Genomic DNA, 23,407 nt, shown 5'->3' with positions numbered 1-23,407 from the left:
AAAAAGAAGGAAAAAGAAGGACACATCTATTATTTTTAGCTCCCACAGTAATTATTCCCATTAGGATAAATTTCCCCAAATCTCTATGGAATCAACACAACTTGGCATTTAAAAATAGAACGTGTGTACTTTTATAGAAGTAGGGGCATAATATATTTTTGAAAACAGTTTATATTTGAGTTGAAACTATAAAATCAAAGAGAGAGAATTCAAGTTAAAACATTTTATGGATACTAGAGGGAAGATCTACAAAACTGTAACGGTTAGAAATTCTTTTCCCTTAAATTCCTATGAGCTGTAATAATCACTCTGTTCTTCTGCTTCCCAGGCAATTAATTACTATTTAAAATCCACTCAATGTAGGACAACTTACAAAGTCACTGGAAAAATTGCTTTAATCAACTGAAAGAATGGCATTCATTAAAAAACAATTAAACAAGGAACAGAATTTATTACAATTTATCTGACTAAAGTAACAAAATTCGTTCCAATGTATTTAACTAAAGTTAAGGAATCTGACTGTAATATCAGACTTAGTTATGACTGAAATGAATATTATTAATAAAAATACCCAAAAGATGATATAGAGATAAAATTTAAAATCTATTTTATATAGGTATATGTATGATATTTCTAGATTTTTTAATAGTTTCCTAGTGGTATTCAATGATAATTTCAAAATATAAATGGGCTTTCAAAATGGGTGTCTCTATATCAGAATCTAGACGAATTCTGAAAAGCTCTAGACCTTAGGCCTTAAGTAAGGTAACTAACCAACTGAGGCCTATCATTTGGACATAACTACCAAAAGTGCCCCTTCTATTCCCAGAAGTGCTTGTTACAACTTCACAGAGGCATGCTGTAGAGTGTCATTACGGTGCCAGAGTTGACTAAAAGGACCTTTGGTATTCCTGTTGTATGAGAAATAGCCTGCGATCACTAGGATGTTAATTGCTTCATTGGAGGAATTTTTCCTGGAGGCTACTTTTTTTTTTTTTTTTAAGTAAACCCTAAACCAAGTCATGGGAAGGACTGATGTTGAAGCTGAAACTCCAATATTTTGGCCACATGATGAGAAGAGCTGACTCATTTGAAAACACCCGGATGCTGCAAAAGATTGAGGGCAGGAGAAAGGGACGACAGAGGATGAGATCATTGGATGGCATCACCGACTCAATGGACATAGGTTGGGTAGACTCCGGCAATTTGTGATGGACAGGGAGGCCTGGCATGCTGCGGTTTTATGGGGTCACAAAGAGTCGGACACGACTAAGCGACTGAACGGATGCTGATAATGAAACCAAATCAGGTAAAAATCTGAGAAAATTTCACTATTTTGGAATCTTCTGGAAATCGAATATTCCAGTTCATAGAAATGGAATAGAATGTGCTATTGTCTCAGCAATAAAAGTTAATACAGCATGTCAAGACAGAGCATTAATTAGTATTGAGCATTACTGGGTGAAGATATTCATCTCTACATAGGAATGATTATAATCACATGAAGACTTGATTGACTTCCAACAATTTTGTCTCTAGATGGTAAGACTGTACATACCCATTTAGAAAGCAGGCTAAGAGTATTATAAATGTCAAATTGTTTTAAGTAAAGTTTTAAGAAGGTTGTTTCAAATAGGTAAATTTTATGACAAATAGAAATATATCTGGATCAGTTCTCTGAAAAGCAGGCTCATCTGCAAACTTAGAAATCTATGAATGAGCCACAAAATAAGGACTGTGCATACCATCACATAAATATCTACCTATTTCCATAAATCAAAAAATTCAAATAAAAGATTATTCAGTGGCTAAGTTGTAGCTGATTGTTTGTTATCCCATGGACTGTAGCACCCAGGATCCTATGTCTTTACAGAATCAGACTTTACTTTCACCACCAGACAGATCCATAGTTGAGCATTGCTTACGCTTTGGTCCATTAGTTAATTCTTTTGGGAGTATTTAGTGATTGCCTTCCATCCATCCCCAGTAGCATACTGGACACCTTCCCACCTGGGGGGCTCATCTTCCAGTGTAATATATTTGTGCCTTTTCATACGGTTAATGGAGTTCTTGCAGCAAGGATAACAGAATGGGGTGCCATTTCCTCCTCCAGTGGACCATGTTTTGTCAGAACTCTTCACTATGACACATCTGCCTTGGGTGGCCTGGTATAGCATGGCTCAAAGCTTCATTGAGTTACGCAAGCCCTTTTGCCACGACAAGAATGTGATCCAAGAAAGGAAATATAATTTACTTTATATACCATGAAAAAATTTAAAGACAACAACTATGATGTTGTGACAAACAGAACAACAACAAAAACCCAAGCCCCTTTTTCAGCTTTTAGGAAACTCCACAGATGAGAAACTGGTCTTCTGTAAGAAATCTATCATAATCTTTGGATAGATGTATCTATTTTCTCTATTAACCTGTTTCATGACTTGACAGACAGTTTGAGCAATACTGATTTGGGAGGGCAGAAAAATAAAGAGAAAATGATGACAAATTAGGGTTAAAGTTTTATTTGCCAAAATATCAAGAGATAAATTATCACACAACATCACATATTTATTTCCTAGTTGTTTTTTTTTTTTAATCTGGGTTTTGAAAAACAGAGCTGAGGTAACTAGGTTCCTTGACTTTAAACTATACTCCAAAGCTACAGGAATCAAACAGCATGGTACTGGCACAAAATCAGAAATATAGAGCAATGGAACATAAAAGAAAGTCCAGAGATAAACACAAGTACCTACAGTCATCTAATCTATGATAAAGGAGGTGAGAAATGGACATGGAACAACAGACTGGTTCCAAATTGGGAAAGGAGTATGTCAAGGATGTATATTGTCACCCTGCTTAACTACCTTATATGCAGAGGACATCATGGCAAATGCTGGGCTGGATGAAACACAAGTTGGAATGAAGATTGCCAGGAAAAATATCAATAACCTCAGATATGCAGATGATACCACCTTTATGGCAGAAAGTGAAGAGGAACTGAAGAGCCTCTTGAGGAAAGTGAAAGAGGACAGTGAAATGCTGGCTTAAAAGTCAACATTCAAAACACGAAAATCATGGTATCTGGTTCCATCATTCATTCATTCATTCATTTCAGTTGCTCATTCCTGTCCAACTCTCTGCGACCCAAAGGACTGCAGCACACCAGGCCTCCCTGTCTGTCACCAACTTCCAGAATTTACTCAAACTCATGTCCATTGAGTCAGTGATGCCATCCAACCATCTCATCCTCTGTTCCTTCCCTTCTCCTCCCACCTTTAATCTTTCCCAGCATCACGGTCTTTTCCAATGAGTCAGCTCTTTGCATCAGGTGGCCAAAGTACTGGAGTTTCAGCTTCAGCATCAGTCCTTCCAATGAACAACCAGGACTGATCTCCTTTAGGATGGACTGGTTGGATCTCCTTGCAGTCCAAGGGACTCTCAAAAGTCTTCTCCAACACCACAGTTCAAAAGCATCAATTCTTCCGCACTCAGCTTTCTTTATAGTCCAACTCTCACATCCATACCCAACTACTGGAAAAGCAATAGCTTTGACTAGATTGTCCTTTGTTGGCAAAGCAATGTCTCTGCTTTTTAATAAGCTGTCTAGGTTGGTCATAAATTTTCTTCCAAGGAGCAAACATCTTTTAACTTCATGGCTGTAGTCACCATCTGCAGTGATTTTGTAGCACAAGAAAATAAAGTCTGCCACTGTTTCCACCATTTCCCCATGTATTTGCCATGAAGTGATCGGACTGGATGCCATGATCTTAGTTTTCTGAATGTTGAGTTTTAAGCCAACTTTTTCACTCTCTTCTTTCACTTTCATCAAGAGGCTCTTTAGTTCTTCTTCACTTTCTGCCATAAGGGTGGTGTCATCTGCATATCTGAAGTTATTGATATTTCTCCCCACAATCTTGATGCCAGCTTGGGCTTCATCCAGTCCAGCATTTCTCATGATGTACTCTACATATAAGTTAAATAAGCAGGGTGACAATATACAGCCTTGACGTACTCCCTTCCTGATTTGGAACCAGTCTATTGTTCCATGTACAGATCTAACTGTTGCTTCCTGACCTGCATACAGATTTCTCAAGAGACACATCAGGCGGTCTGGAATTCCCATTTCTTTAAGAATTTTCCACAGTTTATTGGACCCACAGAGTCGAAGGCTTTGGCATAGTCAATAGAGCAGGAGATGTTTTTCTGGAACTCTTGCTTTTTCAATGAACCAACAGATGTTGGCAATTTGCTCACTGGTTCCTCTGCCTTTTTTCTAAATCCAACTCTAACATCTGGAAGTTCACAGTTCACATATTGTTGAAACCTGGCCTGGAGATTTTGAGCATTACTTTGCTAGTGTGTGAGATGAGTGCAATTGTGTGGTAGTTTGAGCATTCTTTGGCATTGCCTTTCTTTGGGATTGGAATGAAAACTGACCTTTTCCAGTCCTGTGGCCACTGCTGAGTTTTCCAAATTTGCTGGCATATTGAGTGTAGCACTTTCACAGTATCATCTTTTAGGATTTGAAACAGCTCAACTGGGATTCCATCACCTCCACTAGCTTTGTTCGTAGTGATGCTTCCTAAGGTCCACTTGACTTCCCATCCATGATGTCTGGTTCTAGGTGAGTGATCACAGCATCGTGAATATCTGGGTCTTGAAGATCTTTTTTGTATAGTTCTTCTGTTTATTCTTGCCACCTCTTCTTAATATCTTCTGCTTCTGTTAGGTCCATACATTTTCTTTCCTTTATTGTGCTTATCTTTGCATGAAAAGTTCCCTTGATTTCTCTGGTTTTCTTAAAATGATCTCTAGTCTTTCCCATTCCATCTGGTTCCATCACTTCATGGAAAATAGATGGGAAACAATGCGAACAGTGACAAGCTTTATTTTCTTGGGCTCCAAAATCACTGCAGATGGTGACTGCAGCCATGAAAAAAAAAGACATTTGCTCCTTGGAAGAAGAGCTAGGACCAACATAGACAACTTATTAAAAGCAGAGACTTTTTGGACTGCATGATCAAACCAGTCAGTCCTAAAGGAAATCAGTCCTGAATGTTCACTGGAAGGACTGATGCTGAAGCTGAAACTCCAATACTTTGGCCACCTGATGCGAAGAACTGATTCACTGGAGAAGACCCTGATGTTTGGAAAGATTGAAGACAGGAGGAGAAGGGGATGACAGAGAACGAGATGGTTGGATGGCATTATTAACTCAATGGAAATGAGTTTGAGCAATCTCTGGGAATTGGTGATGGACAGGGAAGCCTGGCAGGCTGCAATCAATGGGGTTGCAAAGTGTCAGACATGGCTGAGTGACTGAACTGAACTGAAAGTTTCTTCAGTAAGTGGTGCTAGGAGAACTAGACAGCTACATGTAAAAGAATAAAGTTAGAACACTCCCTAGCACCACACACAAAAAATAAACTCAAAATTGATTAAAGACCTAAGTGAAGGCTAGATACTATAGAAATCTTAGAATAGAACACAGGCAGAACACTTTCTGACATAAATTGCATCAAGATCTGTTTTGATATATCTCTTTATTTTATTTTGAAAAAAAAAAGATAAATGGGGCCTAATTAAACTTAAAAGCTTTTGCACAGCAAAGAAACTGTAAATAAAATGAATAGACAACCATATAACGAGAGAAAATATTTGCAAACAAAGCGGCTGACAAGGGATTAATCTCTCTAACATACAAATAGCTCATGCAGCTGAATATAAAAAAATTAAAAACAACAAACAATCCAATCAAGAAATGGATGAAAGATCATATTTCTCCAAAGAGGACATACAGATGGCCAAAACACACGCAAAAAGATCACTAATTATTGGAGAAATGCAAATCAAACTACAAAGAGGTATCAACTTCACATAGGTCAGAATGGCCACTATCAAAAAAATCTATAAACAATCAATGCTGGAGAGGATGTGGAGAAAAGAACCTTCCTACACTGTTGGTAGGAATGTAGATTGGTACATATGGAGAAAAGTATGAAGGATCCTTAGAAAACTAAAAGTAGAGCTACCATGTGATCCTGTCATCTGGAGAAAATCATAATTTGAAAAGGTACATGCACCTAATGTTCATTACAGCACTATTTACTGTAGCCAGGACATGGAAGCAACCTAAATGTTCATCAACAGAGGAATGCATAAAAAAGATCTGGTACACACACACACACACACACACATACACACACACACAATGGAATATTACTAAGCCACGAAGTAGAATGAAATAATGTCTTCTCCAGCAACATGGATGGACCTAGAGAGTGTCACACTGAAATAATTTAAGTCAGACAGAGAAATACAAAAATCATATGACTTTGTTTACATGTAGAACCTAAAAAAAAAGTTACAAAATGAACTTATTTACAAAACAGAGTCACAGATATAGAAAACAAGCTTATGGTTACCAGGGGGAAACAGGGGGAGGGAGAAATTGGGAGACAGGGATTAACATATATACACTACTATATATAAGACAGATAACTAATAAGGACCTACTGTACATACGTTCTCAAAACTCTGTAATGACCTATATGGGAAAAGAATCTAATAAAGAGTAGATATATGTATATGTATACCTGATTCACTTTGCTGAACAGCTGTAACTAACACAATACTTTAAATGAACTATACTCCAATAAAAATGAAAAACAATGTTACAGCTAAAACATATGGTTACATCTGGGTTTTAGACTTTCTTTTGGTTTGGAATTCCTGATAATAATAAACAATGATGGTTCCTTTATTATACTGAAATATTTTTTAAAGATAAATTTTGGTCATAGCAGCTGTACATCTGATTATGCATAAACACATTTAAAGAATTTTCTTTCATTAAAATTATAAACCAAGCTTTAGCAGGCAGTAAAACTAACTTCATGAATGCAAACCATTAATCTTCATTTCATGCAAGCTATGAGGCAAGAAATATTCAAATATATTAATTGGTAGAATGTGAAAATTTAAACTGTCATGTTCTACTTATAAAATTCCTTTTGAGTTTTGTAATTAAAAACATGTTATGTACACAAACATTTCACAGTTTATTGTTAACAAAACATTTGTCTTTGAAAAACAGAAATTCCCACATAATAAAAACTAAAACCTCTAGATAACTAAAGCAAAATGGAAATGCAAAATATAAAAAATAATACATAATAAACAATACAGGCAAAAACTCCAAATGGGTTCATCTTTTCCATCATTCTGAACACCTCATACTAAGTATCACTAACTTTCACAGTGGTCATGCAGTTGTGGCAGGGCTCTGGGGGCAGGGCTGTAAAGGACGGTCTGAAGAGTGTAGCCATTCCTGTGGACAGGCTGACTGTGAAGAAGCTGTGCCTACAGAAGTTTCTCCGGGTATGATTAAAAAATGCACTAGACCACACTTTGTATAAAATTCCAGGTCCTGACTTCCACTTTCAGACAAGATGAAGTAACAGTTACCAGATTTACCTCCAATATGCAACAATTAAAAAGCCACGCAAAAATGCATGAAACAATACTTCACATGATGAGGAGGCAAAGAATACGACTCGTGAGATTCAGGAAGTAAATGAGATGAACCCTACAAATGCCCCAGCTAAAATCTGGAGTAAAGCATTCAGGCAGTGATACAGGAGGCTGCAGGACGCGGAGGGGAAGCCAGGCAAGCTGACGGCCACCTTGAGTTGAAACAATGCCACTCAGGACCCAGGTAACTAGAGTTCACGGGGCAGAGGGCTGGAGAGACGAGAGGGTCACAGACAGGACACTGGAGATATGCAGGACTCTTTGAATTTTCAGTTGAGGACTGATCAGTAAACGTTTTGTGAAGAAACCACCCCAGGCAGGGGAAAGAGTCGCAGGAAAGAACTACAGTAAATGAACTCCAGGAATTTACAGAAGACTAGCATAAGGAAGAATATTCAGAAGAGTTTTACCTCAGTAATATATATATTTAGTTCAAGATTAAACATTGCTTTGACACCATCTAAAACAGTTTTAAATTAAAGACTCAAATGCTTCCAAGTGAGTGAGTAGCATCCCAGAACCAAGTTCAACAGTAAGATAAAATTTAATAAATCTGGCATACCATAAAAAATTACCAGGCATGCAAAAAGGTGGGAAAGTACAACTTGTAATGATAAAGAGTTTAATTTAGCAAAAGGACATAACAACCCTAAATGTCTTTGTACCTAATAAAAGCTTCAAAATATATGAAGCAAAAAACACAACTGCAAGGGAAAACAGAAGAACCCAAAGTTATACTTAGATATCTCATTACCTCTTTCTGAGTAATAGCAAAAGTAGGTTAAGCAAAGATAATCAGCAAAGATACACAAGACACCAACAGCACTATAAACAAACTTGACCTAACATTCAGACAACATCCTATAGAACAAATGTTCTTTTCAACAGTAAATGCATGTTAAATGTCTTAGAACATTTATTGAGATAGATTATATTCTGAGCTCTAAAACTGGTCTCAATTAATTTAAAAGGATTCAAGTCATACGGAGAATGTTCTCTGATTATAATAAAATTAACATACAAATCAATAAATGGAAAGACAATTGGAAAATTCCCCCCAGATCAGAACCTGAATAACAAATTTCCATGGATCAAACAAATTACGGGAAATTAGAAAGTATTCTGAACTAAAATAATATGAAAATGCATCATACAAAAATTTGTGAAATGGAGCTAAAGTAGAATACAGGAAAATTTATAGCAATGACCTCGGCTTCCACCTTACAAAATCAAAAGAGGGACAAAAGAAACCCCCCAAAAACACAAGATAAATTAATAATAAAGATCAGAATGGAAATCCATGAAATAGATAAGGAGACAACTGAGAAAAAAATCAATCAAATGAAACCAAAATCTGGCTCACTGAAAATATCAATAAAATTGATAAACTTTGAGCCAGATTGTGGAAGGCTGAATAATGGCCCCTCAAACGATATATATCCTCTAATTCCTAGAGCTTGTTAATGTTACCTCAGATGTCAAAAAATAGTGTTTGTGGATGTGAGTAAGGATTTTGCATGTGGGAAGATTATCCTGAATTATTCCAGTTGGGCCTAAAAGTTATCACATGTAACTCTATAAGAGGGAGGCAAAAAGAGATTCAGACAGAATAGGAGAATGCAATGTGACCATGAGTGTATATGTTGAGTTGATGTAGCCCTAAGCTAAGGAATGCTGGTTAATATATAAATATTTTTTTAAAGCAAGAAACAGATTTCCCTCTGGAGTCTCTAGTGGGTGCATGGCCCTGCAGATACTTTGATTTCAACCTAGTAAAACTTATTTTGAACCAGACTGTGAGAACAAATTTCTATTGTTTTATGTTACCAAGTTCGTGGCAATCTGTTACAACACCCATAGGAAAAGATCAGGGGAAAAAAAGAGAGAAGACACAAATCACCAACATCATAAATGAAGGAACTAAAATCAATACAGATATCTACAGATATTTAAAGAATACTGAAAGAGCATTATGAACAACTTTATGGCATTATATTCAACATCTTGGATATAACAGACAAATAACCTAAAAGAGAATCTTCCAAAGCTATCTCAAGACACAGCTTGACTATATATAGCCTTATAAGCTATTTAAAATACTGAATTCATAGTACTCTGAACTTTCTGCTAATTGGAAGTGGTTTGACAGGAAGTAGACCAGTGGTTCCATATGGAGGGAAGAGTTACAGAGGGGGACAGAGCAAAGTCTTTGAGAGGCATGGATACATGTTCACTATTTTGATTGTAGTGAGGGTTTCACAGTATATACATGTATCAAAATTTCTCAAATTACAAGCCTTATCTATGGGCCAGTTATTGTATGTAAATTATACCTCAATAGAGTGACTAAAGACCTCATAACTTCACAAATAAAGAGACTTTAGATGTCCAGAGGACTGAAATGATGAAATGGATGGTAAGGAGAAAATTCAGATATTCAAAGTCCATGACCGTCACTAAAATAAGGTCACAGAGGAGTTATTAATTAGAAGAAACAACAGCATTTGTTTAAACTGGACCATTGAAGTCAATTGTGAGATAACCAAGTAAGAACTGCCAAGGATGCAGGATCCTTAGAAGTTCTTCAAGGTTTTCCTTGCTCTTACTAACCTCTTTCTGCTCTTTTATATATATATGTGTGTGTGTGTGTGTGTGTGTGTGTGTGTGTGTATGTATGTATGTATTTTATCATGTACTAAAGAAAACTTAAGGAAGAACAAGTAGAACGTATGTCTGATAAATTGCAGATGCAATCTGTGAGAGGCTTCCTCACTGCTAACAGTCTTCAGAGACTAAATTGTTATAGGGAAGGATGCCTCTGTGGAGAAAGTAGGGCCTTCAGTAGGGACAAGAGAATCAACGCTCAGCTTCAAATATTACTCTCTCTGCTCCTCAATCTGAGACCCTACCGATTGGGCTACAATCAAGCACAGTTAAGGATGCAACACCACATCTTCTTCTGAAGGCAGCTAGAGAAGGCCATTCTCATACCCTGCAAGCTTTCAGGAGACAGAAAGTGTGCTGGCCACAGTGACCCCAAAGCTCAATGACCATTTCCAAGTCTTCTCCCCAACCAGGCAAAAAAGCTTGACAGTCTGATATCTAGCTACTACCAGTGCATGTTTGGGGCAGTCATATTTAATTATTTTATCAATCACCAAGTATCTCTATCAGCTTGAGCTGCTAGAACGAAATACCATAGACTGTGTGGCTTAGACAACAGACATTTATTTTTCATAGTCCCCAAGGCCAGGGACCCGAAGGTCAAGGTGCTGGCAGACTCAGTTCCCGGAGAGAGCTCTTTTCCTGGCTTGCAGAGGGCCATCTTCACACTGTATGCTCCCATGGCCTTTCACCAGTACATGTGCAGAGAGAAAAAGGAAGGGAGGAAAGGAGGGAGGGATGGAAGAAGGCGGGAGGTGGGGTGGGGAGAGGGGGAGAGGAAGAGAGACAGAGAGGTGTCTGCTTTCTTCATGAGAGGAGGTCCTACTCTCATGACCTCAACTAAACTAATTACCTCCCAAAGGTCCCATCTTCAAATACTGTCCCATCAGGCATTTGGAGCTTCAACATATAAATTTTGGGGAGACATAAACATTCAGTCTGTAACACCAACAGTATTAGGCACCTGTTCAAATCTCAGTGAATCTCCTAGTATTTCAATAGCTCTTCATGCCTTATGAATCATTTTTCATCATCAAAAGAGTCTTACCAATAAGAAAGAACATGTACTATGAATGAGGAAAGAAGCACATAGAGTTTAGGCAACTATCCAAAGGTCACAAACTAATAAGTATGGTACGTAGGGCTGAGAATTGATCTAACTTCTGTTCATGCCATAAATGTCAAGAAACTTTATATGTATACTTAAATGAGCTGATTGTCCTTAGCATAAAAAACTAACAAATATGAACACGATGAGTAACAAAACACAAAACTAAAGCACTTTCAAGATATAGGAATATACATACTTGGTGTTTATGAGACTTCAATCCCTCAATCTCTTCTTTTTCTTTCATCTTTTTAATGGCCTTACTTGCCTGCAGCCATGAAATTAAAAGACACTTACTCCTTAGAAGGAAAGTTATGACCAACCTAGACAGCATATTAAAAAGCAGAGACATTACTTTGCCAACAAAGGTCCATCTAGTCAAGGCTATGGTTTTTCCAATGGTCATGTATGGATGTGAGAGTTGGACTATAAAGAAAGCTGAGTGCCGAAGAATTGATGCTTTTGAACTGTCGTGTTGGAGAAGACTCTTGAGAGTCCCTTGGACTGCAAGGAGATCCAACCAGTCCATCCTAAAGGAGACCAGTCCTGGGTATTCATTGGAAGGACTTATGTTGAAGCTGAAACTTCAATACTTTGGCCACCTGATGTGAAGAGCTGACTCATTGGAAAAGACCCTGATGCTCGGAAAGATTGAGGGCAGGAGGAGAAGGGGACGACAGAGGATGAGACGACTGGATGGCATCACCAACTCAATGGACATGGGTTTGGGTAGACTCCGGGAGTTGGTGATGGACAGGGAGGCCTGGCGTGCTGCAGCTCATGGGGTCGCAAAGAGTTGGACATGACTGAGCAACTGAACTGAACTGAACTTCCATTATCCCCAGCCTTAATTCTCAAGTTATCTACTTCATATTATTCATTTCAATCTGTTTTTCTCCATTTCTATATCTAGGGAGTTGAGCATCATTTACAAATAATTAGGAAAACAGGCCATTCTAGTTTGATGCCAAATTAAGCATTTCTATGAGTCAGGCCCTCCATGCTGGCCAGAGGATATCCATTCATCTTGAGTTGGCTTTCAATTACATTCCCACAACAGCTATTTCAAATACTCTGCATCCTTGGAACTCTGTTAGTCTCTGCAGCCTCTCAGACCAAATATTCCCTAGTTCACTTATCACACCTGAAGCACCAACCATGAGCCTACTCTTTGCTAGGTACAGAAACAGAAAGAGGCTCTGCCCTGGAAGACTTCATAATATTGGGGTGGGGAGGGAGTCACACACAGAAATGAAACAAGCTACTGCGCACGAGTTTAAGGGCTCTAACAGAGGAACATGTAAAGTATTATGAAACTGAGGAATAGGGAAGAACCCAGAAAGGGTGTGCAAGCTTAAGGACATGTAAAGAGAAGTCTTTTCTCTCTCCAGACCCTATGTTACCTAATTTCATATTAAAACAGGATATTAAAAAAAAGTGTCATTTGGCTATCATTCCCTCTTCCAACTTCCCATATCCAGTGAGCTGCCAAATTCTAATGAAAATTAATGAATATACACCTGAGTCGTTTCCACAAAATATCAAGAAAATTCTTGCTTTTGCTTCTGTGCCCTCCCCAGCTCTCTACTGTCCTGCCTGGCGCTTATCTGTGCCCTTGGTGAGACCGCATGGCAGTGGACAGTACTTGCACAGGTCGTCATGGAAATTCCAGCTCCACTGCTCAGCCGTTGGTAAGGTCTTTCACATGTTATTCAATTTTGCTAAGCCTTCATCTCCTCCTCAGTTAAGTGGACAGAGTAGCAGAACTTACAGTTATGAAGATTAGAGATAGTTAGCTTCATGGCATACTCTATGTGTTATGGTTAGTTTACTTGTCACCTTGACTGGGTTACAGAGTACCCAGATATTTGATTAAATATTATTTCTGGATATGCCTATGAAGGTGTGTCTACATAGGATTAACATTTTAATTGGTAGACTGGGTAAAGCAGATTGCCCTCCTCAATATGGGTTCGTGCATGCATGCTAGGTCACTTCAGTTGTGTCCAACTCTTTGTGACCCCATGGACTGCAGCCCACCAGGCTACTCTGTGCATGGGATTCTTCAGTCAAGAATACTGGAGTGGGCTTCACAAGCTGGACTCAAGATTGCTAGGAGAAATATCAATAATCTCAGATGTGCAGATGACACCATCCTTATGGCAAAAGCAAAGAAGAACTAAAGAGCCTCTTGAGGCTAATTCAAGTCAATGTATGACAAAAACCACTACAATATTGTAAAGTAATTAGCCTCCAACTAATAAAAATAAATGAAAAAATAAATAAATAAAGAGCCTCTTGATGAAAATGGAAGAAGAGAGTGAAACGCTGGCTTAAAAATGAACATTCAAAAAAACAAAGATATGGCATCTGTCCCCATCACTTCATGGCAAACAGACAGGGAAACAATGGGAACAGTGACGGACTTTCTTTTCTTGGACTCCAAAAATCATTTCAGATGATGACTGCAGCCATGAAATTAAAAGACATTCACTCCTTGGAAGAAAAGCTATGACCAACCTAGACAGCATATTAAAAAACAGAGACATTATTTTGCCGACAAAGGTCCACATAGTCAAAGTTCTGGTATTTTCAGTAGTCATGTATGGATGTGAGATTTGGACCACAAAGAAGCCTGAGCACCAAAGAACTGATGCTTTTGGACTGTGGTGTTGGAGAAGACTCTTGAGAGTCCCTTGGACTGCAAGGAGATAAAACCATACAACCCTAAAGGAAATCAGTCCTGAATATTCACTGGAAGAACTGATGCTGAAGCTGAAGCACCAATACTTTGGCCACCTGATGCAAAGAGCCGACTCATTAGAAAAGACCCTGAGCTGGGAAAGCTTGAAGGCAGGAGGAGAAGGGGACGGCAGAGGACGAGATGGTTGAATGGCAACACTGACTCAATGAACATGAATCTGAACAAGCTCCAGGAGATGGTGAAGGACAGGGAAGCCTGGTGTGCTGCAGTCCATTGGGTCGCAAAGAGTTGGACACGACTGAGCAATTGAACAACAACAACTAAGATCCTAAGTACAGCCATGCTGTTTTTTCCTCCAGTGTGCAGCAGATGATGTTTGTGATTACAAGGTGGTGCTTGGCATATATTCTATTTGGAAGAATGGATTGCTGCTATTGATAAATTCAATCCCATGTGGTTCAATCATTGCTTCACAGTCTGGCAATTATGCCAATACATCCTGAAACTCTTCTAAAGAATCAATTTGCCAATTTGCTGTGTTCTGCTAATTATCTTTAGATATATGCTCGTGAGCTGATCATGGTACATCATGGCCTGTATGCATAGACTGAATAATCTAGTCATTATTATTCTGAGTTGCTAAAGTAAACACTGTTTTCTAAGATAGGACTTAATGCTACTAAAATACTATTTTTCAAAAATCTACTCTTGTTACTACCAAGAATTTTTAAGTTCTAAAAGTATTTCCTTCATCAGAGGTATCTATATAAACAAAGGCAATCAAAGCATAGGTCCCCTAAACAAGCAATTCGCAAACAGTATCAAGAGTAAGAGTCTCCAAATATAAGGAAAGCCAGATTCAAATCCGGCTCAGTTCTACAGAAATTATGTGACCTTGGGCAGGTTCTTTACACTTTCTGAGTCTCACATTCCTCATATGAGATAACATCTACTTCACAACTGTGCTCTGATAATTAAAGGTGATAATACATGTGTAGTATATTGCACCAAAACTCAACTAATGGTGCTATGATTTCATCCATCAGCTCTATAGAATTTATCCATAATTGAATACAATTAGAAAGTTTTAAATAAAATAGTCAGTAAATTGCATAGGGCAAACAAAGAGACTTCATTTTTAAGATTCCATAAAATAATTCAAAGAATTTCATTAACATAAAAAATAGGTGAATTCTATACTTATAATTTCTATATCTTCTATAATTAACAGTACACATCTACACAGATTACTGATAAACACAAGGTGATAAATCAATAAAAATTATATCACAGTCTCCTGTAATAAATGGCATTTTTCTCAATTATATACACTGCCAAATTATTGAATTTATCTATTCAAACACAGATAAAGTGGAATGATCCTGTTTCCCTGCTTTCATTTTAAATCACAGGTAGCCTTTCTAGAATCTACATATTTCTACATTACTATTAAACGTTTTAAGATAGATGAACTATAGTTCTAAACATCAATTACTTGCTTGATTAAAAATGTGTTCATATGGATATTTGAATTCTTTATATATTTAAAGATTTCTATTAACATCTTTTTTTAGATTAAAGCATTCAACAAATAAGTACTATTGAGAATAAAGATGAAACTCTAAAACATGATTCATATATTTCATACTGTTCTTTTTTGCTATATTTAGCCTTACATGTGAGAGTTACCATGAATAAAGATACCAAAAAAATAAAAATCAGGCCAAATTAAAGGGCCCATGATCTTACAGTGGGGCAGAATATCTAAAATCATGACTGTTCCACCAGATTCTGGAAGCACGACTGCTGCTAATGTATGTGGGACCTTGAAATATAACATTTTAAAGGAAAGAGACAGTGTTTTCTGTCAGTATGATTCTCAGAAAATCATATTTATTCCAAAAATATCCAGGAACAAGAAACAAAAGAGCCATATCTTTAAGGTTGTAAATGTACTTATTTTCTAATTCCAAAGCAGTTTTCCTGTCACAACTCTCTTTTCCTACTTTCAATTACCTCTTATAAAAGAAAAAAGATAAGGAAAAATAATTGTATCCTTCCTGTGTTAAAAAATATGTGATAGTTATTAAATATAGAGTAAGAAATAAAGATGTTCTAAGGTGTGGCCAAGATCGCAAAGTAGGTAAACCCTGAAATCCCTCCTCCTCTGGAGACACCAAAATTACAACTACATACAGAGCAACTACTGATGAGAAAGTCTGGAAAAAAAAGAAAAGATGTTTACAATTAAAGATATGAAGAAGAAACTACAATAAGATGGTAAGAGGGGCAGAAGACATGGTGCAGTTAAGATCCATACCTAAAGGTGAATATCCCACAAACGGGAGAATCACTACAGTTACAGAGGTTCTCCCCAAGGAGTGAGGGGGTCTGAGGTCCTCACTGGGCTCTGCAGCTAGCAAGTCCTACACTCAGAAGGTGAACCCATAAAATGTTTGACTTTGAAGGCCAGCAGGGTTTAATTTTGGGAGAGCCAGAGGGTTGTAGGAAACTGAGACTCCAGTCTTAAAGGGCACATACAAAGTCTCACATGCTCTGGGGGTGCCCAGAGCAGAAACAATAATTTGATAGAAGCCCGAACCAGATCCATTTGCTAATCCTGGAGAGCATTCCAGAGAGGCAGGAGGCTACCAGAGCTCACTCGGGACCCAGACCCTGGCAGCAGCCATTTCTGGAGCTTGTTCTAACACAAGGGTGCTATTGCAGAGAAGGACCACTTTGGAATTCTCCTCAGCTTATTAGATCCAGGACCTGATGCTGCCTACCAGTCTGCTATTACCTGAACTGGGATGCATCAGGCCAAGCATCTACCCAGACAAGGACACAGCCCCAACCACCAACAGGCCTGCTGCCTTTAGACCCCTTGAGCCCACAGATTTCCTGGGACACGGCCTTGTCCACCAGAGGGCCCAGGGCACAGCCCTACACATCAGGCAACACATTAGGCCTGGGAACCACAGGGTCCTGTGGTCAGAGATCCCGGGATGCAGTTCAGCCCATGGGCCTGTACCAGACATGGGGCCAGCTTTACCCACCAGTGGGCAGGCACCAGCCCCAGGATACTAGAGACCCAGGCCCCACCCACCAGCAGTCCCATAAATTCTGGGACCCCCAGAGCCCTAGCACCAGAGACCCCAGGATGAGCTTTGTCCAACCCAGCACACGTCCCAGGTCAAGGTGTCACCAACCAATGGGTATGCACCAGCTGTAGAATCCTCTGTGCTCCGATCCCACCCACCAGGGGATGAACAAGAGCCTCAGGACCACCAGAGGCCCACAGGCTGTGTCAGTAGCCAACCCACAAACCAGCAGGCTGGCACCAGGGCAGGGAACGCAAGCCCTACCCCACCCACCAGCATGCCAACAACAGCTCTGAGACCCCTCGGGCCAGTTTCCACACAAGGCTGGGCATGGCAACTAACCAAGCCAGAAGCCATAAATACTTAACAGAATACCTACAGCAGTAAGCTTGTCAAACAGAACAACCCACATAGCCCTCGAGGCGGGCACCCACAGAGTATGTAGTTCTAGCAGTCAGAGTGAAGTTGGCTGCTGGGACACATAGGATGTCTCCTACAAAAGGGTACTTCTCCAAGGCTGTGAAACAGAATCACCTTACTAAATACACAGAAATAAAGATAGGAAATTAGGCAAAATAAAGTGACAGCGAAATACGTTCCAAACGAATGAATAAAATAAAACCCCCAAAGAAAAACTAAGTGAAAACAAGAAATCTACATAATAAAGAGTTTACAGTCATGATGATAAAGATGTTCCAAGAACTTAGGAGAAAAATGGATGAACAGAGTAAGAGGGTAGAAGTTTTTAACAGACTTAGAAAATACTAAGAACTAAAAACTGATAGAGACTATAATAACTGAAATAAAAAATATACTAGAAGGAATTTACAGTGGATTAGATGATACAGAGGAACAGACCAGTGAGCTAGAAGACAGAGCTCTGGAAATCTACTGAAGCTAAACAGAAAAAAAGATAAAAGAAAAAAACAAAAGACAGAAAATGAAGACGGTTTAACAGACCTCAGCGGTAGCATCAAGTGTACTAATATTCACATTACAGGGGTCTCAGAAGGAGAAAGTGAGAGAAAGGGGCAGAGGATATATTTAGTCATCTCAGTTTATAAAATTTCAGAAGAAAACAATCACCAATAAAATGTTCCCCACAAATGAACAAATTACATTTCCCAGGTCTGACACAACTTAAACAACAATAAAACCAGCTAACTGGCATAAATACACCTTCATTTATTCCAGAAAGATATACTAAGAACAATATAGTACCACAATAATCACTTTAACTTTCTTTTCCACAAAATATTTTGTGACCTAGAGGAATCAACTAAACATCCCCTGCTCATGCGATCAATACTTAAGGCAAGTGAATATTGAAAAGGAAGTTTATGCATATTAACAAGCTGGTATATTAGTTTTACTTTTAAAAAGCTATTGGATTTGCGTGAGGAATTGCTCTTTTAATTGCATATCTGTTTATTGCTTCTGTGCTAACGACTCATCTTGCTACTTTAAGCAAAGCTGAAAGAACACTGAGATAACTACAAAAGGTGGGAAAGATTAATAAATCTGGGTGAGTTTAAAATACTTTTAAAATGAAGTAATCTAAATGAACAAAAAACAAAAAAAATTCCAAAGTAAATTTTCACAAACTTCTATTTATAAATACAGTGATATATATTCCTACCTATCCATCCATCCATCCATCCATCCATCCATCTATCTAAATGAAGGAGCTCAGCTTAGTAAAGGCATGGTTTAGGTTTCTTCATGTATTAGGTTCAGAAATCTCAGTGACCTTTTTTAGCAGCATGCAATTTTCAGAATTCATGGTCTATAAGGGTGATTTCCTTTGAGATCATAATTTTAAGATAAATCTATGATATATACTAGCTGAACTACAACTCACCACTCAGTGAAATCCAATAAAATAGTACTACATCCAAAGGAAAGCAAAGGAAAACTAAGGCTCTCAAATAAAATTTAGTTTATTAACTTGAGGCAAATCCCTGAGTACTAAGGGCTGCTTAGGCATCTGGAAAAATGTCTTTTAAATTTTCTTCGCCCAGTTGTTATACACAGCAGTATAACGCATAAAAGCAACATGAAAAGCTATCCTGTGCTATGGTTATCAAAATGGATTTAGTGAAAATGCTGAAGGGATGATGACCAGGAGTTTTGTTTACATCAAATCTTGGACATGAGAGGTATGCTAGACAATACAGCACCTATGGGAAACAGGGCTTTCGTGTACACTACAAGGGTGTTAAAACTGTTAAACTCTTCCTTTTTTCCTCATACATACACACATATGTATGTTTGAATATAAATAAATATATGTATATATGTATATGTGTGTGTATTATTTATTTACATACACACACACATGCATAGAGAGAAAGGTTTTGTAATTACAATGATCACCATTACAGAATCTTTGCAGAAATGTAGTTCCTAATGCCCCGTTTTGACCACTTCTTCACTCTTACTTAGATGAGGAAAATGAGATATCATTAAAGACAGAAATAATTTTTTTTTCAAATTGCTACAATTATGTTCCTTCTTCCATGCTTTCGTTTAATTCATAGGCACATGCCCACAAGACTACAAGTTCTGAAAAACTACAGCAGAATTTCAACAGAGAACAACTGGCAGCAGGAAATGGTAGAAGTGAGTTCCACATATCCTTACTCTAGAAATGGTATGGTAAGAATCAGACAAAAAAAAAAAAAACTGTGTTCAATAAGCATAGCTAGCATCCGTCTATGGGGTCGCACAGAGTCGGACATGACTGTAGCGACTTAGCAGCAGCAGCAGCAAATAATCTGCATCCAGGGCCCGCTAACCTGAGAACAGACGCACATGGTGAACATTTCTGCTGATCAACCCTTCAGCATTTTCACTAAATCCATTTTGATGACCATAGCATAAGACAGCTTTTAATTCTGCTTTTATAGTTAAGCTACTGGGTATAATGATTGGGCAAAGAGAATTCAAAAGACATTTCTTCAGGCGCCCTTGCTTTTAGATGTCTGTGGGTCTCTATCCTTATTTCCTTGGTATTTTTAACTTGTGATTATTTTTCATTAGACAGATTCTTCTAATCTTTTAACATGACACAACCCTAATTTTACTTGATATGGTTTAAGATGCTCTTCTAAATAAATATGGCCCTTGAGGGATGAGGTCAGTATTTGAAAGTCTACATATGGCCATTTTATTTTGAGGCATGTCTGTAGTTACCATATGGTCAACAGCAGTCTGTGAAGGGAGTCAGGATGTGTCTATTTAAAATACTGACTGAAATTTAATTTTCTACTTAGAAATGCTTTGATCTTTCGTCTTCTGAATGCTGGAACTTAGTGTTTTAAAAATGCAACCTGCTCACTGTACCACAAAATTCAATTACAAAATAAAACTAGTTTCTATACATTTCTCAGTTATGCATATATAAAAAGCACAGCATTATTTCATTGTCAGCGATGTGGAAATGTTTCTAATCTTGCTACTCAACTTGTTCACGGCTTACTTAGACTACATCCTGATATGGCTCATGATCCTTTGAATACAAAATTTAAATAGAAGTGAAGCAATGTGTGGTTGAATGCTTTTCAGGGATGTTCTAGAACATCCTGTCCTCTGAGGTTCCTTAAAACAAAAAGATTCTAATACTGTAAAATGAACCTATTTTAGCCAACATTAATGTTAAAAATACATGACTTTTTATGTGAAACATAGCCATGATGTAATTGTTGTGTAGGAGTATAAACAAATGTTGCATTTGAGTGAGGTCTGTAGCTATTATAAATTATTCCCATTCATTATTCATCAAGCTACTATAAATGTTTTAGGAAAACATTATTCATCAAGTTACTATAAATGTTTTAGGAAAACAGTGAAAAGTCATTTTTCCAGCACTTTCCTAAAAAGTACTCCTCATAAATATTCTATTTAGCCTATTAGTATAAAGCCTTCACTTTACTGTTATAAAGCCATTTGGTCTTTTAAGGAAAAAGTAATACATCTGTGTGGGAATTGAATGGTTGTAAAGAGACAAAGCAAACTAAATTATTCCTGATTTTTTTTTAACGACATATTTAACGAGGAAATGGCATTTTCATAATCTCAAAAATATCTTCTAAAATGATATTTTGACTTAAGCGAGTCATGACTTAAATAGAATACCCATCCACACATACTTTCAACTCACTTTGCAAATTACCTCAAATCAAGCAATACAGGAGCCCTGTGATGGAAATTTCTGTAACTTACTTAGCTCCTTCCAATATAAAGTTCCTCAGTATCATTACCTGTTTCTCTTCCCCTTCCAGTTCAGTGAAAATAATCCCCGAGCCTCCATACATATGGTCCTGTCTCCTTCTTCCGCTTGGATCTTGGACATTCATTATTCCCCTTTCTTCCCATACAATCAATTCCTCTATCCCAATTATGCCAAACTATGATCTTATCATTTCTGAAAGAATATCTACACATAATTTCTCAATTCTTTCCACTCTAACTCCCCCACACTCATCCTCCACCATTCTAGTGAAACAACTCTCTCAAAAGGTCATTAATGATATTCTAATTACTAATACTAATAATTAAGTAGTCATCTCTCTTTGATATCCTTACATTTCATGTTATGTCCAATTCTTTTGTAAAACTCTCCTTTCCTTTGCTTTCTCTGATAGTACCGAATTTTGTTTATCCTCTAACATTTCTTTGTTCTATTTCATCGACCCTTGCTGGATCCTGTTCTTCTTTTATCCTCCATATCCATGTAGGTATTCTCCAAGGTTTTACCCCAAGTCCTTTAAACACTACTGTAGGCAATATTTTTTACTTCTAAAACTTCGTCTTTTAATTGAAAAAAATGCACACACACAAAATATTTTACTTATAACTCTGTACTTTTTGATCACCAAAGTAATATATAACAAATGCCTTGATGTTTTAAGAACTAACTTTATATAAACAACATTACCGCATTTGCTCTCCTGAAGAATATTTTCTCCTACTCACACTAACCCCTATACGAAGCCTCAGGTAAGAAAATATGTAAATACCCGAAAGTATTATTCCATGTTTCTTCCTCACGGTCAGTGAGAAACATATAACTGATAGTATTATTCTTGTTCAGGCCGATAGGAGGCTTAGAATCAAGTATGGAACCAATCATTACTGTTTATGCCTTTATGGTCGATAGTACATATCTACACAGTAAATTGTCCCCCGGTTTTGACTTTCTCTTCTAATTTTCAATTTCCCATATTATTATGTTTTTATTTTTATTTTAGCTTCATTGATTTTCTCAAAGTTCCTCCTTAAGTTTCCCAAAATCATTTAGGAAATAAAACATAACAAAATAAGGAAAGAAATAAAAAGAACAGTAGGTACTCAAATTCAAAATCAAATTTGTACACTTACAGTCATACACACAAAAACAAATATATCCTTTCTCTGTGTCCCTTTTGCGGGGGGGGGGGGGGGGTTGCGGTAAAAGTTAGGGGAAAAAAGTCTTTCTAGAAATATCACCTCATTTCAGTTTCTCTGCTTCTAATATACTACTTTGGGTTGATCAACAAATATGCTTCTCCAATGTCTTCAAACTATCCCCTACTTCCATTTCATACTTTGTGACTAATTATCAAACTGCAGCCATAATCATTTCACTCCCTTCTTTAAGATATAATTTCATTGTTTCCCCAACACTTGCAGACACTTTAGTATGGAGCTCAAAATAGTCAGGTTTCAAATCTAACTCCCATAATATAACCACACTGAACTTGTCATCACCCAGTTACACATACACTGACATCTCTCTATGCCTTATTCCAAGTTCTTCATGATTCCAGAGTGCTTAAACCAGTGCCATATTTCCTCATCCCAAATCCTACCCAGCCCTCAAGGTTCAGCTCAAATAGTATCTTATCCAAGGGGACCTTGTCTAATCTGACTCAACTGTCAGAATTACTTGCTTGCTTCTATTTTTCATACTCCTCTCATATCACTTATATTTTTATTTATACAGTGACCATTTTTATGCATTTCTTTATCTATCAATAGGTGTTTAAGCCCTTGACAGCTTAGTCCATGTGTTATAGATATATTTGTCTCCTCAGTGTGGCTTATAGCAAGTGCTCACTGAGAGATTACTGAACTGAATTACTGAAAAGAAAATGGCTTATATAAAATATTTCCTTTAAATGATATTCATCTAATAAACATTTATTTTTAAGGCCTAACAATAACACATAATTTTAAATGTCAAAAGGTACAAGAAGTTTATTATTCATAAGCTTCCCCATCATTTCAAAATTGGCTTGCATCCTGTGAATATCT

General features: G+C 37.5%; 1 protein-coding gene across 1 annotated transcript in view; it reads right to left on the bottom strand.

The window, feature by feature from the left end:
• The window catches only part of SLC2A13 (solute carrier family 2 member 13), a 495,370-nt gene that overhangs the window by 274,805 nt on the left and 197,158 nt on the right, over positions 1 to 23,407 (bottom strand). The gene's annotated exons all lie outside the window — the stretch shown is intronic.

The sequence above is a fragment of the Dama dama genome, chromosome 3 (genome assembly GCF_033118175.1).
Source record: "Dama dama isolate Ldn47 chromosome 3, ASM3311817v1, whole genome shotgun sequence".
NCBI lineage: Eukaryota > Metazoa > Chordata > Mammalia > Artiodactyla > Cervidae > Dama > Dama dama.
Note: the sequence above shows the minus strand (reverse complement) of the source record. Positions and strands in the feature narration are given on the sequence as shown.